Consider the following 15,755-nt stretch of genomic DNA (forward strand, 5'->3'; position numbering starts at 1 on the left):
GGCAGACCTTTTCAACACATCAGATGCATGAGTACATGTATTTTGAGTGTTCCCTTTAAGTAGCTCTGAATGTGCATTTACAGCAGTATGCACAGACATACCTTTTTGAGCAGTTGCTTTACGTATAATTTTAGCCTGCTACAAAGTGATTCAGGTTTTCAAGAAGAGAGTCCAATCTGCTGGCTGGAATAGTCATTTTAGAAACATCCTGTCCCTATTTGTTAACCAATTTTGCTCATGAATAAATACCATGCAGCCAGCTTTTTTCCTCCCCATCCTACCTTTTAATAACAAAAGCAGCCTCAAGCCATGAAGCCTTCCCCATCACCTGTTAATCTCCAGGAAACAGCTTTTCTCAATTGTTGTTGCTTAACTAATGCAACATTTAACACCCCAGATGAATCAGCACTGAGGTTCTGACTCTGTCTCTTCAGCTCCACAGTACTAGATTTACTGCTGAAAGTGTCATAAGTCCGATGACATCCATTTTGGGAAGTGATTCTAGAGCCCACATTTGCTTCTGATACTTTTTTACCTCTTCTTCTTTTGCATCTGTCTCTAGATTCTGGTAAATGTAATTAATTTCTATGATTAGTTCATTCTGATTATCAGACCTCATGACATCTGTATAATTTTTGTTGTTCTTAGCTGGAAATGTCCTAGATAATGTTTTTGAAGTTCAGGGATTCAGGGGTTAATACAATATCTATAGTGATTCCCTGTATGACCTTATTAAGCATCATAATGAAGTATTCAGTGGCTCCACCAGCAGAAGAGACAGCAGTTCCAGTGAACAGAAAACAATTTCTTTCTTATCTGAGCTTAACAAGGAACTCCAGTGGATGACAAACAGGAGGACAGAAGGATCATTGGATTTGTCAGGATCCCTTTCCTCAACAACATGCATATGTATATACACACACATAAATATTTAAAATGTATATAATATAAGTATATATACACACACACACTTCCCCCCTAAGCAGTTATTCAGGATGGCCAAGGATAAAATCCTGAAATCTCTCGATGTTTTTGCAGTTCTAATTTGTTCCTGTCCATACTTTTTTTTTGTTTTCCCCTCAACTTCATCAAGCAGATTGGCCTATGTATAATAGAAATAGCATCAGTCAGCAAGATCTTGCCTTCAGCTGTTAACACTTATAACCAGGAAATAAAGCAACACAAATCAGAAAAGGAAATTTCCACTTGTAACTCTTCACAAGGAAGAGCATGTTGTCTTTTAGGCAACTGGTCTAATAGTGTTTTTCTTCAGTCATACACATGATCTCATCCAGCCTCAAGAGGTGAGGCTGTGGGCTGTGTTTGTTGAGCAGCCTCTAGTGGTTCACCATAGGAGCTACCTAGGCTGTAACAGTGTGCTGCAGCTGCAGCAGATACCTGTTCATACCTTGCACAGTGCTGTCCAGGATGCTCTTGACCCCATGCTGGCCTCTGAACATGGATGAAGAAAGATAGTAGAAAAATAACAAGCCAGTAACATTGACCTCTGCAATAAAAGTTGATTTAATCCTGAAACATTTACATTTTGGTAATGGCTTAGAGGAAATGCAGAAAAGCAAAGAAAGAAGAAATAGCCACAGGGTGTTTGATTTGTCCCAAGTGAAGGGAAGAAAAAACAAATTTCTGACAGTGATATTTATCTTGGGCCTTATTTATTAATTCTTCAAAGATGCTGCAAGTTTCCCACACTAAATAGATACAAGATTTCCAAGATACCTCATATTCTAATATGAAAGTCTTCTAGGAACTCCTATTCCATTCACAACTTGAAAAATCTACAATTTGTGAACCTACGACAACGCTCTAGCAAATACAGTAATTGCTCACAGGAAAACTAGTGCACTATGCAAGTCTTTTTAGCTGTTCTTTCACTTTAGCCAGAAGAGCTAGATATTAGAGATGCCAGAGTCACAAGACTAGCTACACTACCTTTTGAAATCTTTAGGACATATTAGGTGAAAAGATGGAGGCTTAAGATATGCCTTGAAGCTCAAAATTTAGCTTATTGCTGGAAACGATAAGCCTCAGTTGCTTACCTTCTAATTATACACTATTACAAGCTAATTTACAATACTGTGTCAGAACTAGTTAGTAAAACAGTATCTGACCCACATAAGTTAAGCAACACAGCACTGAACAACATCTCGTAGAGAATGAAATTGCAAGGCTTGTAACTGACCTCTCAGCTATCCACATTCAGAAATGGAGTAGTAAATTAGTCCTGTTGCTGTTCTTTTACATAATCATCTGCACTGGAGTGGCTGCTGCTTTCCTGAAGGAAGAATATTGCATATGTGAGCAGGACAAAGCAGCACATAGGAAAGAAGCCAGTGAAAGAAATCCTATGTTTCAGATCAGAATATTGATTACTGCTTCTTAGTGCAAAAACTGCAGCACTGAGTTAGTCACACAGCAATCCTTCCTTGTTTAATAGATGGCCCATAGAGAACATTGTACCAGAAAGACAACAAAACCAAGTACACAGATAACAATCCCATTCTGATCCTTGCCATACAAGCTTCACTTTTGTTAAAACCATTTGACTTACCTATCATTTTACTCATTCAGGAGATGAGCTGTGGCAAGGTACTTCTGAAAAGCTTTTTTACTTTCTGCCTATACAATATTCACTGTCAGTGCCCAAGTACACTAGTAGGCCTTAGGCAACCAGACTCAACTGGAGTTTCCATACACATAACATGCCTACAGGCCCAAGAGCCCATTTCAGCTCAGCCCTGAGCCCTTTCTTTACATGTACCTTTATCATAGATAGCTTATCTCTCTCCACCGTGACCTCTAGCCCCATCTCCTCCTGCTGCTGACCAGGACTCCCAGAATAGTCCCTGGTTTGTTAACATGCTTCACCTGGGACTGCTGAAGGATCACAACCTCTGCACACCCAAGTCAGGTATTACAGGACTAGCCCTTGCACAGCAAAGGGGCAACCTGTGCAATAGCCACCCATACCTCCAGGGTTACTGCCCCCCCCCCCCAACACATAGAACAGCCCCACTCTCACTGGTCCCTGACAAGGAGCTCAGCCAGGATCACCTTCCCAGGCCTGAGCTGATATAGGGCTCCTGGGCCAATTGGCAAGGGGTGTGAGTGGGGCCCCAGGTGATGCTGATCAGAGCAATAAAGGCCATTAGTGCAGCCGGTATTCTAACTCTCTGCACATAGGTTATAGATATACATAGGTTCATGTGTAACTTATCTTCATTGTGCACAATCGATGTCTTCCCTAGTAACACTAAATACTGTATTTTACAATAAAATAGAAAAATATTAACTGATTTACTGTTACAGCCTGGGGGCAATGCTTTTCTTTAAAAATAAATATTATAATAACCAAGCTCTTCAGCTTTGGAAAGCAAGAAATGATCGCTTTATGTTAGACATTACCACTGACTTCTTATTGTTGAAAACAGAAAATATTTCAACGTGCATTAATCTTAATGGTTACAGGTAAAATCAGAAATGTACACTCGCCATTTGAATAAAACTTGTCTGAAATACTCCTTATCTCAGTCTCTAAGGATGTTGAATTTGTGTAAATAAATTAAGCTGTAAAGGGTAAAAAGTATAGAGAAGACAGAATCAGACTCTTCTTGGAGGACGAGTAAAAGGACAGGGGCAGACGCTGCAGAAAAGGACACTCTGATGACATATTAGGAGATGTAATTTTAACCATGAGGTGGTCAAATGTCCAAACATGGACCCAGAGAGGTTGTGAAATCTCTGCTTTGGAGATATTCATATCTTTATTGGACAAGCCCTGTGTAACTTGATTGTATCACTGACCTACAGAGGTTGCTCCCAACATATACTATCCTTTATTTTTTCGATTAGTAAAATCCATAAGAATGATTATATGCAATAATCTCTGAAGAGTGCCACTCAACTAACATTTAATTCAAAGAGAAATTAACATGCATATCTATTTTCCTAAAATATTTTTTTCTTCCAAAATATAACAGAACCATAATTTATGAGTATAATCTGGATTAGGAATGAAACTGAAACTTGTACTTACAAGATGCAGAAAAAAAATGTCTTCAGATACACAATTGGTGCTGTTCTTTTGTGAGGTAGGAGATTACCAGAATTCATCACCTGGCTCCAGTTGTACCAGTGTAACTGGTTTACCCAGTATTTCTGGTTTTAGTTCATATGTAGTACTGCTCAGGATAATTTTAAGGAGGTCTCAGAGGTCAAGGGTAACAATCAATCTGGTTATTTCCAGCAGGCTCAAATGACTTGATGATGTTGTCATACGTGAATAAAATTTGTTGAAGGAAGTTAAAGATGACTTCTGCATTTTATGGTGAAAACATCAGATTATTTTTCTGCCTTCTCTGCTGTGAGGGAGCCAGGTAAATTACAGGATAAGTCTTGGAGAACTTCTGTCACAGGCACTCAGACACTGAAATAAATAATAAGCCATAAAAAAAAGTTAAAATGAAGGCCTCACAGGGGTGAGCTTTCAATGAGAGTAACCTATCTTTTATTTTCTTAAACTTCAGGCTTCCTCTTCTAGAGATGTCAATGAACCATCAAGATACAGGGAACCAAAAGCAGTCACTGGCCTTGCCTGTAGTTGAGGCCAAGCTTGGAAGCACAAAGTCAGTAACTTTTCTACTTTGGGGAACCTTTTATACATCCTGGCTTTTGTTTATGTGTTTGGAATATACAAATGAAAGAAAAAAAACCCTGTTTTATCAGACTGGGAAGGTAAAGAGGAGGATATCATTAAATATATCAGCTGGTTCAGACCCAAAGTTAGTTCTCATGATGAGGCCAGAAAAAATCTTATTTTGTTTCTGTATGTCAAACATGTCATGAACGACCAATCCTCAGACTCTCTAAACCTCTTGCTACTATAAAAACCCTGCTACTATAAATGTGTTACTCTATCATATTTACACTGTGCAATTCTGAGCCAGCTGTATGGGGAATATATTTTATGCGAGAGTCTTCATCTAAAGTTCCCTTGAACCTCAGTGAAATTAGAGAAGGGATTAATACAAATCCCCTTATCTGACTAGGAAAGGAAGCAAACAAGACAATCTGCATATACCCAGATACCAGTACAGGGATCACTCACTTTGCCTTTGAGCTTCCTAATCCAGAACTGCCTTGTATCTACTTTTACCTTTCTTCCTGTCTTACTCCCCTCTTCTCACAAAGGATAGTAAGACTCCTTTCCCGTATTGGTGGTAGAGAAATAAGCCCTCTAGGTATCCAGACAGGTGATGGTGCAGCAATTGGAGACAAGGCCATTCAATGGAAGGCACTGCTGCTCGCTGCATTGATAACAGCACTCTCCAAGCTTGACAGTCATCCACCTCAGCTAATCTCTAGGTTTTAATTGAGCTGGATAGGAAAAAAAGCTTCCAAATGATTTCAGAATTTCTGGAAAATGCTGGTAAGTACAGAAGAACAGAGAGATTCACAATCTGAAGTACTCATCTATATATCTTTTTTAGTATAATAAGATTAGTGTAATCAAGTGTGATATTTGGTCCTTTGTTATGGGTAAGAACTGAATTACTTTGTAATTACCCTTGTGGCCTTCCTGTTGATGGTTTAGAACCCTGAACCCTGATAGACCAGCTGTGTGTACACATAGATAGGCCTTCTGTTATGCTAATTGGAATTACATTTATTTATTTGGTCCTGATCTTCTTCTGAGATGCTTCTATATTAAGTCTGTGATGTAAAAAGAAGGAAACTATTTCTTCTCAGGGTATTATCCAGTACAACTGCGTGTAATACAGATTGCTTTTCAAAATTCCCTATAACCCAGTCTGTATGTTCATCCACACTTCAACAAAGTTGGAAACCATACTCTACTATCTCAGCGTATATTACATTTTGCCTTTTTTCCTGGTTAATCTCTCAACTACCAGTTCATCACAACCCAAAAATGCTGTCCTCCAACTTTTGCTTCTGACAGGAATAATGGTTTCCTGAACTCAGATTAGAACCTCATATAACAGCAAACACTGATCATCAGTCAGAGTGGATCAAAGGGATCTGTGGCAAAGCTGCTTTAATTTTACCTAGTATATTCCATGATCTTTGTTCTGTCCAAGGACTGTGGATTACAATAGCTTTGTAATACAACTGACGTTTCCCATCAGCAGGCAAGCCCTCGGGTAGGGACAGAGAAGATTGAGCTGTCTAGATTTTATTTATTATCTCCTCCCTAGCTAGTTCACTAGTCAAAGCTTGTTGGAACTGACTTTTAGGTTTTGATGGTCAATCTCCTGCAAGTTAAGGTGTCTGCATATTAGCTGCTCTTTATTAGGCTTTTGTTGCCTTTCAGTGTATTTCTTCTACCTTGTCATATTTGGAATACTGAATACTATCATACTACTGAATACGGAATATTATCCCGTGAAATGATATCTTACTAATCTCTACTCCTATGCTACTGTCTGTTCATAATAGCATGATCTCACATTTCCATCGCTTTTTGTTTCTACAGACACAGAGGAAGTTTTACAAAGCAATTACAAGGCACACACTGTTTACAGGATCTGCCTGTGCCACACTGAAAAGCAGTCACCCTTGAGGTTAGGTCAGCTGCCTGAAGGGAAGGAACCAGTAACACCGATATCTTAACATAGAAAGTGGAGAAAACCTTGTCTAATTGAAATTAGAGGTGACAATTTAAGTAGGAAATGTAATTATGCTGGAATTTGGCAATGACACCTGGGACTGACATTCTTCTTTCACAGGGAATCAGGGATTTTTGATGACTGCAGGCAAGAAAGATCTTGGGTTTGCCTTTTTCCAAAAAGCTGCCACTTTTGTCAGAAGTCCGATCCAATACTGTCAGAAAGACTTTTTCTCCAAATTAAAATATATATGCAAATAGAAAAACAAAACAATTGAGTTTTTTTCATTAAAATGCAAATTGGAAAAAAATAAGTCTATGTAAATCTATCAAAGCCATTGTTTACAAATCTACAAGCCTTCTATTGTTTATTTTTTACTTCGCTTTTACATAAGGTTGAAGTAGCTTCAAACAGTTCTTTCTACAAAAATGTTTTAGTAAAAGATTAATTTTCACTAAGATTCTTTTTAAAAGCCTGCAAGAATTGATTTGCTTTATTACAAGAAAAGAGCCACTGACTGGTCCCTGAGCCTCCCTTTCTATAACATCTGGACAGCTCTTGAAAGTTCCCTTTTCACTTAGCAGATTGCTTCATGACAGAAAACTTCTAAATACTACCAATCACTGAAACTTTTCTTTCTCCAGAAAACTACTGTCATATAAAAAGATGACTTGGATCTTTACAGTAAGAATGGCCAAGTCAAAGATAAAAATGTGGGAAAATCTGGCTTGATTGACTCTGCCAGAACAAATAAAACCCCCAAATCAGGTAGTGAAAGGTTGTGGTTGATGGGGAGAGGTTGATGTGTATGGCAGGGGATGGGAGGGATGGAGCTACCGCTGTGCTGACAGAGATCATCCTGGTCATCTTAAATTGCTGTGGAACTGGACTCTGAGCGAGGATAGCCCAGGCTACCTGAGAGACCTGGACCCTGGCCCAGGGTAAATAATCACCTCGGGAAGACAGGGATCTCAATTAGCGTCTTATAAAAAACTAAGTCATCTACTTTATACAGCACAGTTAATAACATACAAAAGATCTTCAACATATGAAAGACTGAATATATATAAATCATGTAAAAATATAATTATCAAAGTAATTATAAGGGCCTTTTAATTGTTGCATTGTTTATAATTACCAAATTAATTATAAGGGCCTTTTAATTATTGCCACTGATTACATTTACATACGTAAACTTGGTGCTCTAACTTTTTGTTATATTCACTTGGAAATTTAATATAAAGGACTTCAGGTTTACACAGAAATTTTGGTTTCTGAAACTTACAAAACCATGATGTCCAATTATTTTGTGATGATAGACTGATATAAATGAATATGACTCAACTTTTAGCATCAGTTTTTTCCACTAAAGATCAAGAAAACAAGAGCTGGGCAGCAGGGATTTGGGCTCAAGGACAGGCTTTACATTCTGTTCTGCATTGCTCAGGGATGTATGGATCCCTGGGTATGGCTGAAAGAATAAGGATCTTGTCTTTTAGTGCCATATGTAAAATGTCATTATTTGCTTAGGAAAAAATATCAGTTATGTAAAGCAGAGAGCATTTTTATTTGCGAATTTGCTTTGCTTTGAACATCCCACTAATATCAGTGTTACTCCAGTACTACATTAGTGCAACAATGAAAGAATGAAACTCAGCACCATCACAGAATCAGGATTATCTGTCTAGTTTTCTCTTCTAAACTGAGATAAAAATAATATCACTTATAAGCTCTGACCATTCAAATGTCTTTATGCTACTATTTTTACACCTGCTATTAAATTTATTGGGACCCACATACTTTTTAGTGCGAGTATGCATAACTGGTGCTGTTTTCTAACCAAAAATACTTTAGGCGTGTTTCTTTCCTATGCCCATGTTACAGATAAGACACCTGAAGTTAACTGAATGACCAGAAGGCAACTAAATAGTCAGAGGGATGCACGACCTTAGGATGCTGATGAAAATACTGTTCCTAGGTATATACTTCATTTCAGCTGCATAGAGGTTCAGCTGCCTGTGGATGAGCCCCCAACCTACCACAGTTTCAGAACATCTTGCTACAAACTGCAGTCTAGGAGGTGATCTGAGAATGGCTTTGCAGTTGTGACTAACAAAGAAGCTAAGCTTGATGTGCATCCTGCCTCTATGCTCTCTGCAGAGGTTAAGCAAGTTGCTTGTGAAGCAGCTGGGAAGCTTGTGAAGCAGTAGCTGTACTGCTGCAATTTACAATCCAACACGCTGAACACAAATATCACAGATTTTGGTGTTCTTTAACATGGCAGGCTGTAAAATACAGAAAAAATATATCCAAAAAATATGCAAAAATTCAGCAACCACCGTGTGAATGGCTGCAGCATCCCTGAAGACCAGCAAGGTGGAGAGTATGGGTGCGAACGACTGCAATCATCCAAAGCAAAGCGTCCCTGCTCATGAATCCGAGCTGTCAGTCATCCTCTGAATAGAGACAGTAGCAGATACACAACTCTCAAGATCTCATGAGCCAGCTGAAGCTGGGCTGGACCAGATTATTAAACCAAGTCCTGAGGCAAAGCTAAGAACAGAACCATGTTAATTTCTTCTCATTTTATGCCCATATGCACAGTTCATGTGTGAAAACTAATGATCATGACAGTGAAAAAGGAAAGCTGTATTTAAAGTATCTACTTAATTCCTCTGGTGACCTGAAACTTTAAACTCTCAAAAGCTCCAACCATTTTGTTCAGTCTGGTTAGGATTCTGATAAAAGATTTTTCAGTTGATTCTCTTAATTTTCATCAAAAATTGACACAAAGGGAAAAGCCAGCTTCATTGCTAGCCTGGCTAAAACTACTGATGAAGCAAGCTCTTCCAGGAGAAATTAGTCACTGCAATAGACATGCTTTTACTCACAACCTAAGATCCCCCAACCCTGCCCCAAGGGGAAAATAGCTACCCCACCTGTCAGCATGCAAATATGTTTGGTATGCTCTGTCCCATTCAGTGGAAAGCTTGTGATCCCACCAACAAAAAGATGAAGGTTTCCTATTACTTTGAGACACATTTTCAAGAGATCAAAACAGTGGACCAAAGAGATACTCTAAAACTGGGAAATCAAATTTGCAAGATTTTACACTTCTATATAAGATAGAGGGAACTAAAAAAAAAAAAAAAAAAAAAAAAAAAATCCTTTTTGAGCTTCTGAAACCCCAGTGCAGTCACAAGCTGTTAACTCTCTCTCATCCAAAATACAAAATTGTGTTCGGGTGACACAAGCTTCATGTTTTTAGATCATTTCATAATGTTCTGAAATAATGTCTCATAAATCCAGAATCATTAAATAATTTCAACAGTATTATTTGTGCTAAGTTAAAGAACATTTCTGTTGTCATTGCCTTGTTCTTCCTGTTTCTTGATATCCCAGGCTGGTAGGCTGGGATATTCTTACAAGGTAGGAAGTGCTAGTAAGGTCTGTCATACAAGATTCGGGGAAACAAAATGATTAAATATCTGGACACTCATGAAATTGTGGGATGCAAATAGGACCATGGAACAGCAGTACAGCAGTGGGGTAAGATAATGCATGCTGTGACTGCAATCATTGGCATTGTTCTTACTATACTATAGTAATCCTACCTCCCAGCTATGGCAAAGCTCTGTTAGTGTATACATGTAGCCTTCAGAATCAAAAGAATACAATGTAACTTAGCCTTATCATACATATTTTTGATCCTACTCTGGAGACCTAAATAAGAAAGTTATTTTAAAAGGCATAAAGTTACATTCTTAAAGGCTGAATCTGTCTACAGAGGAACTGAAATATAATCTGTAGTAGTCCAGGCTAGATCTAACTTCCATATTCTTCAAGTTCCATCTCTCTGCTGATGATGAAAATTGCCAGTTCAGACAGACTTTTTTTTCTTTTCAGTAAGAACACTTAAGGATAAGCAGTATCTCTGAAAAACTTTTAGCAACACAAACCAGATTGTAATCTACTTCCTATTTTAAGACTGACTGACAAATTTCAAATGTGCGAAACTTTCTCACTAGCAATGATTTGTTCTTACTCCTCCTGCCTTTCAAACTGGTGAAATGTCATTTGTGATGACGATTAAGCACTTGCTTAAACTTGTGAATGGAACAGATATAATTTTGAAGGTCACTGAAAAGAAATAACCTGTAGAACTACACCTGAAAATGTTTATTGTCTATTTACAATTATACAAAGAAAACAAACAGAATGTATCTGTAAGAATATCAGGCAAGTAGTGTCTCAGTTCTGCTTCTTTTACTATAATTACCTGACTGATCATCTAGATGTCAATTTAACAGTTACACTTATGACTGACCACTCCTGAAATATTTGCTGCTCTCTAGTGGCTCCCACAGAAACAACAAAGCACATTTCTATACTGAAAAAATGTGAAAACAAAAATTTACTTTTCAAATCCTTGAAGGAAGGGACTGTCTTGATATTCTGTGTTTTCTGTAGCAAAGTCTGTTTAAAGAGTTCCCTGTTCCCAGTCTGGGGTTTGGTACAATGGTTCATACAACTGCTTGTGAGGCTGCGTGATGAAACATAACAAGTAACTGATCTGTGTTAAAAATTACCCTTTTTCTTAGGATATTCAGGGTTAAGATAACCCTAAGAAAAAGAGTTATTTTTAACACAGATAATTTCCCTTATCTGATTAACTCACAAACAGTGGCACTATCACTACCAAGGAACCACACGCGAGGACAGAGGTACACAGTAAGCAAATTTTGTAAACTGTCACTGAGAGAAAAAACTGTGCATCCATGGTCCAAATTCCTGATTCCTAAACATTTCTGCAGACTGACTGTACAATCAGCTCTTGCTTTGGCAATAATCAGAACACTACCAAAACTAATCAGAATGCCTGCAAAACAAATGCATATGCTAGTCATACACATATTATGTTTTAAATTAAATCTTTCAAACATGCTGTTAAGATCAGTCAGAGGTTCCGCTAACATCTTTCTTTCCCCCCACACCTCATCCTTACCTTTATAGGCCTCAATCTGGTTGGGCCTTCACAGTTGTTTTCACCTGTTATCCCAATATTTCCAGCTAGACACCAGTTTTTGCTGCTTGTTTATTTATTTATGCCAAAACCTGTCTTTCATACTGTCCCTTAAACCTAGAAAAACCTGCTCAAATTAATTAGTATTCAACTTAAAATCCAACCTCAAGACATGTTTTTTCTTCAATGCTTAAAGTAAACTGCCAGTTAAGAGTTGAGAGGAAGATTGCATGCAGGGAATTTTGATACCACAAACACTGTTTACTTCCAGCTTCAGGAAATCTATTAAGTATGCAAATAACTAAACTTGTTGCTCTGTGTTATTTCTTCTTTCCTCCATTAAATTAGTTCACTACAGTTATTGCAATACACTAAATGAAATAAATCTCTGTGTGTATTAAGAACATGAGACAGAAAGCTGGCTATTGCTGTATCTCTTCCGTTTGATACTGTGGTTGTATTAAGTAATATCTGTGTGCCAGGAGCAAAGTTGCCTAATCTACTTTTATACTTATGGTAGTGCTGTGCACAATTCATTTTTTGTCTTTTGTTGATCCATACTGATTTTAACTAAATTTAGAAGCAAAGTTGTTCTTTCCTTAAAACTCCTAGTAAGATATACTAAATTTTACTTTTATCTGCCTTACTTTGGGTAAGGAGTTGAAGGATGCAAGCCAGTTTTCTTCAATCCTCACTCCATATCCCACAGGAAAAAAAACTTAGTCATCTGTAAAACGGGAAAGGAAATGTAATAGGCCAAACTCTACCAGGTCAACTATGTGTCATCATAATAAACTAATCTGATTCTGTATTATACTGTACAAGAAAGAAAATCACCAATCCCTGAATTTTATAAGCAGAAACTCAGTTTATTCTTGATTTCTAATATATTTTCTATGCATACACATACACACACCCACAGTGGAAAAAGCCTGCTCCTCATCCTGTGAATGTATGCCATTTTTGCATATTTTTCGGGGAATCTATAGACCTGCAGAGTCTAGTGCGCTAGCAAATTAAAAGTCTTCTGAACATTAATAGATCAAAACAATTCTTTCAGCACTACTATGTTAACGATTAACATTACCTGTGCACATTGACCCAGAAAACACTGGCCCAGAAGAGAAGCTAACTCTTTATGGCTTGTTACATGAATAATACCTTGATAAATAGCTCGTTAAAAGATTCTTTGGAATTCTTGTCTTAGTATGCCAGGGATGTCCAGGGTCAGTAGACATTAAAGCTCCCATAATTCTTCCAAAAGCACTTATGTTATGGTCTACACAGCAATAGGTTGAGACATAGTTTAAAGATAACGTTATTATTGCACTAGTAGCTCACACAGTGTTAAAGGACAATTCACAGTCACAAAGCAGATTCATTTTGTAGTCAGAAAGACTATTCAATTTGTGCATGATGTCATGCATTTATGAGGATGAAAGGGAAGAAAATAGACATACAGAATACTGAGCAGAATTAACCAGCTCTGTGTCAAATAGTATGTGAGTCTGCTTTCATTTGCAAGTTCAAGTTATGACAGAAGGAAAATTCATGGGACAGTTTTACAAAGCAGGACTTGTATTAATGCCTCACTGATACAATAGCTCAAACCCATCTTTTTTATCCCTCTTCCAATATTTTATATTGTGAGCTTCCTTCTTTTAGCACCAATATGACAAAGGTACTCTAAAACCTCTCATAGGAGGAACTTGAATGACTGAAAGATGTGGCTAAGGAAACAAGGGAGAGAGGAAACAAGAGGATGGATGTAGGAGAAAAAAAAAAGTTTAAAAATCATTATGTATGTTATAACTGTCAGGAGAGATATATAAAAAGAAGACATTGATACAAAGAACAAGTACAGCAAAAGTATCAGTGGAGTAGTATGATGTATACAAGAAAGACAATCTAATGGGAAAAGAGGTGCCAAAGAATCAGAAAGTCTTGATTCTATTTCCAAATTATCTACTGTGGCTCTAAAAAATCCTAAAGAAGTTACTTATCTACTACATTTTCTGGCCGTAAAATCAGAAAGAATGATTATCTGATAAACAACATGGGAATATAAAAATCTGTGCGTAATCTTCAGACCTATGAAGTTTCATGCACTGAAAATGAGATTTAAACAATTGCTTCCAAACACACGTTCTCGTACAGCCAGCCCCCCACACATTTGCTGAGCAGTGCTGCAGCTTCCCTTTTCTTTCCTCATCTCACTGGAAGACAGACACCTGTCAGTCACAGCCCTAGCCTGAAACTCTCCAGCCTACAGTCCCAGCACTTTCAACATCTGAATTGAGGCACCTGTGCGATGTCATCTATGGCATGAGGACATGCCACTGTTCGTTTGGGGGCGTCTCCTGTTTATGGAGCTACAGATGTAAGAGGCTACACAACCGGAGAAATTAAATCCCTAGGCTGATGGAAGTATCTTCTGAACCAAATATTTGGCTAGATCTGTAACACCAGGAAAAAGACAAATTTCTGACTCAGCCTATTTGACAGGGGTTAAATAAATGAGTGAACAAATTTGGCTTGAGAAAAAGTGTTGTCTCTTACTTTTCCTGAGGTTTTCTTCCTATTTGCCAGCGATGTCTTGATCTGTTACAACCTCCTGCGTTTTTTTCTGGAAAAAAAAAAAAAAAGACTGAAATAGAAAAAATATATAATTGGAAAAATGCCCCAAATTAAATGTTTTACAGAAAGTAAGCAATTGTAGAGAGAACTATGTTGTCCAATAGCAAACAGCATTCATAGTAGAAAATTCAGATGTAACCAAAGCAACTACAGAAGAATGCAAACACAATTATATAGCTAGAAGAGGAATAATAATGAGAACAAAAGATATATTGTTAATACAAATGATGGAGTGGGAACAATTATAAACAAAGTCACACACTGAAAGAAAACATCAAAATAAGTACTGAGTGAATGAGTTCAATAAAAAATAAAGTAAAATAAAAAAGCTCCATGCCTGGAAATGTAAACAAAAGGAATATTGAGAGGAGAAAATGTCACCAGAAGGATGAGAGAGATGCCAAATAGAAAAGATTAACAATAGAAAAAAGTAATAGAGGGCCATAGAATATTTTCCAGCTTGCTCTGGCAGTTGGATTTGGAATAAGGAAGATGAAGGTGGTGTATTCATACCACATGAAGTTAAACCTTTAGTTTAAGAAGATAAACTGGGAAAGTAATCTCCTTATTTTTTAATGTAGTTGATAGATATGTAAGATCTTCCTCTAAACTGCTTCAGGAGCTACTTCCTTCTTTCTAAGGTTAAACAGGGAGTCCAGACGGTGACAAGTGGCTAAGCCAAATTAACAGTTCTTGGAGGGAGGGCATCCAGTCCTGTCCCTCCTTTCCAGCTTCTTTTTCTTTTCTCCCACATCCTTCTTGTGTTGCCTCTGAGTTTATCTGATTGATCTCAAGGTCAGGCAACAAAACTCCCTAACCTGGCAAAAATGTACACCTTTGGAAGGTGGGCAAGGGTAATTTTTTGCTGTTTTATCAGGTTGAACAACTTGCAGTCAAATGAGTTCCAGAGGTGGCTCAAGGTAAGCAGTGGGATCATGTAGCCAAGAGCAGAGAGGGTTACAGGAGAAGGGTGGAGGGAAAATAGAAGTCCTTTTTGGCAACATCAAGCTTTTAATTTAATTTAGGACATCTCCTGAAGTCATAGGGAACCAGTTCTGTAACTTAACCACCTTAGTTAAATATCTTGTTAGATGGTGAGAACTGTGCCACTGCCATCATTTATGTACAGAGACGAGGGGCTATTAGTATTCTTAGGCACTTTTCAAACTTGTCTTCAGATTCTCATGTCTTTTCTATTCATGTTAACCAAATCACGCCCCCAAAAGTTTGAGTAAAGTAGAATTAGTAATATACTCAACTGCCGACCTCTCCTTTCTTATTTTGCTCCACAGCACACTTCTTTTATTATAGTACTTGAAGTATTAGACACTTTCAAGAGGAAGCCAGCATTAGATTTGCACACTTGTGTTTTCTATTGCAAATCTCATTATGCCTGTTGGGTTTTCTTTCTAGCCTCAAAACTTCACATTATGCAATTAGATCACAATCTG

General features: G+C 37.7%; 1 protein-coding gene across 1 annotated transcript in view; it reads right to left on the bottom strand.

Annotated features, from left to right (window-relative positions):
* The window catches only part of ESRP2 (epithelial splicing regulatory protein 2), a 107,525-nt gene that overhangs the window by 62,059 nt on the left and 29,711 nt on the right, over positions 1–15,755 (bottom strand). The window contains exons 3-7 of the mRNA XM_075765842.1: positions 14,227–14,293; positions 4,055–4,444; positions 3,511–3,585; positions 2,201–2,293; positions 1,409–1,452 (exon numbers count right to left, since the gene is read on the bottom strand). The gene's annotated coding sequence lies outside the window, so the exon portion shown is untranslated. The remainder of the gene's footprint in view (positions 1–1,408; positions 1,453–2,200; positions 2,294–3,510; positions 3,586–4,054; positions 4,445–14,226; positions 14,294–15,755) is intronic.

This window comes from Balearica regulorum, chromosome 13, assembly GCF_011004875.1.
Source record: "Balearica regulorum gibbericeps isolate bBalReg1 chromosome 13, bBalReg1.pri, whole genome shotgun sequence".
Taxonomy (NCBI): Eukaryota; Metazoa; Chordata; class Aves; order Gruiformes; family Gruidae; genus Balearica; species Balearica regulorum.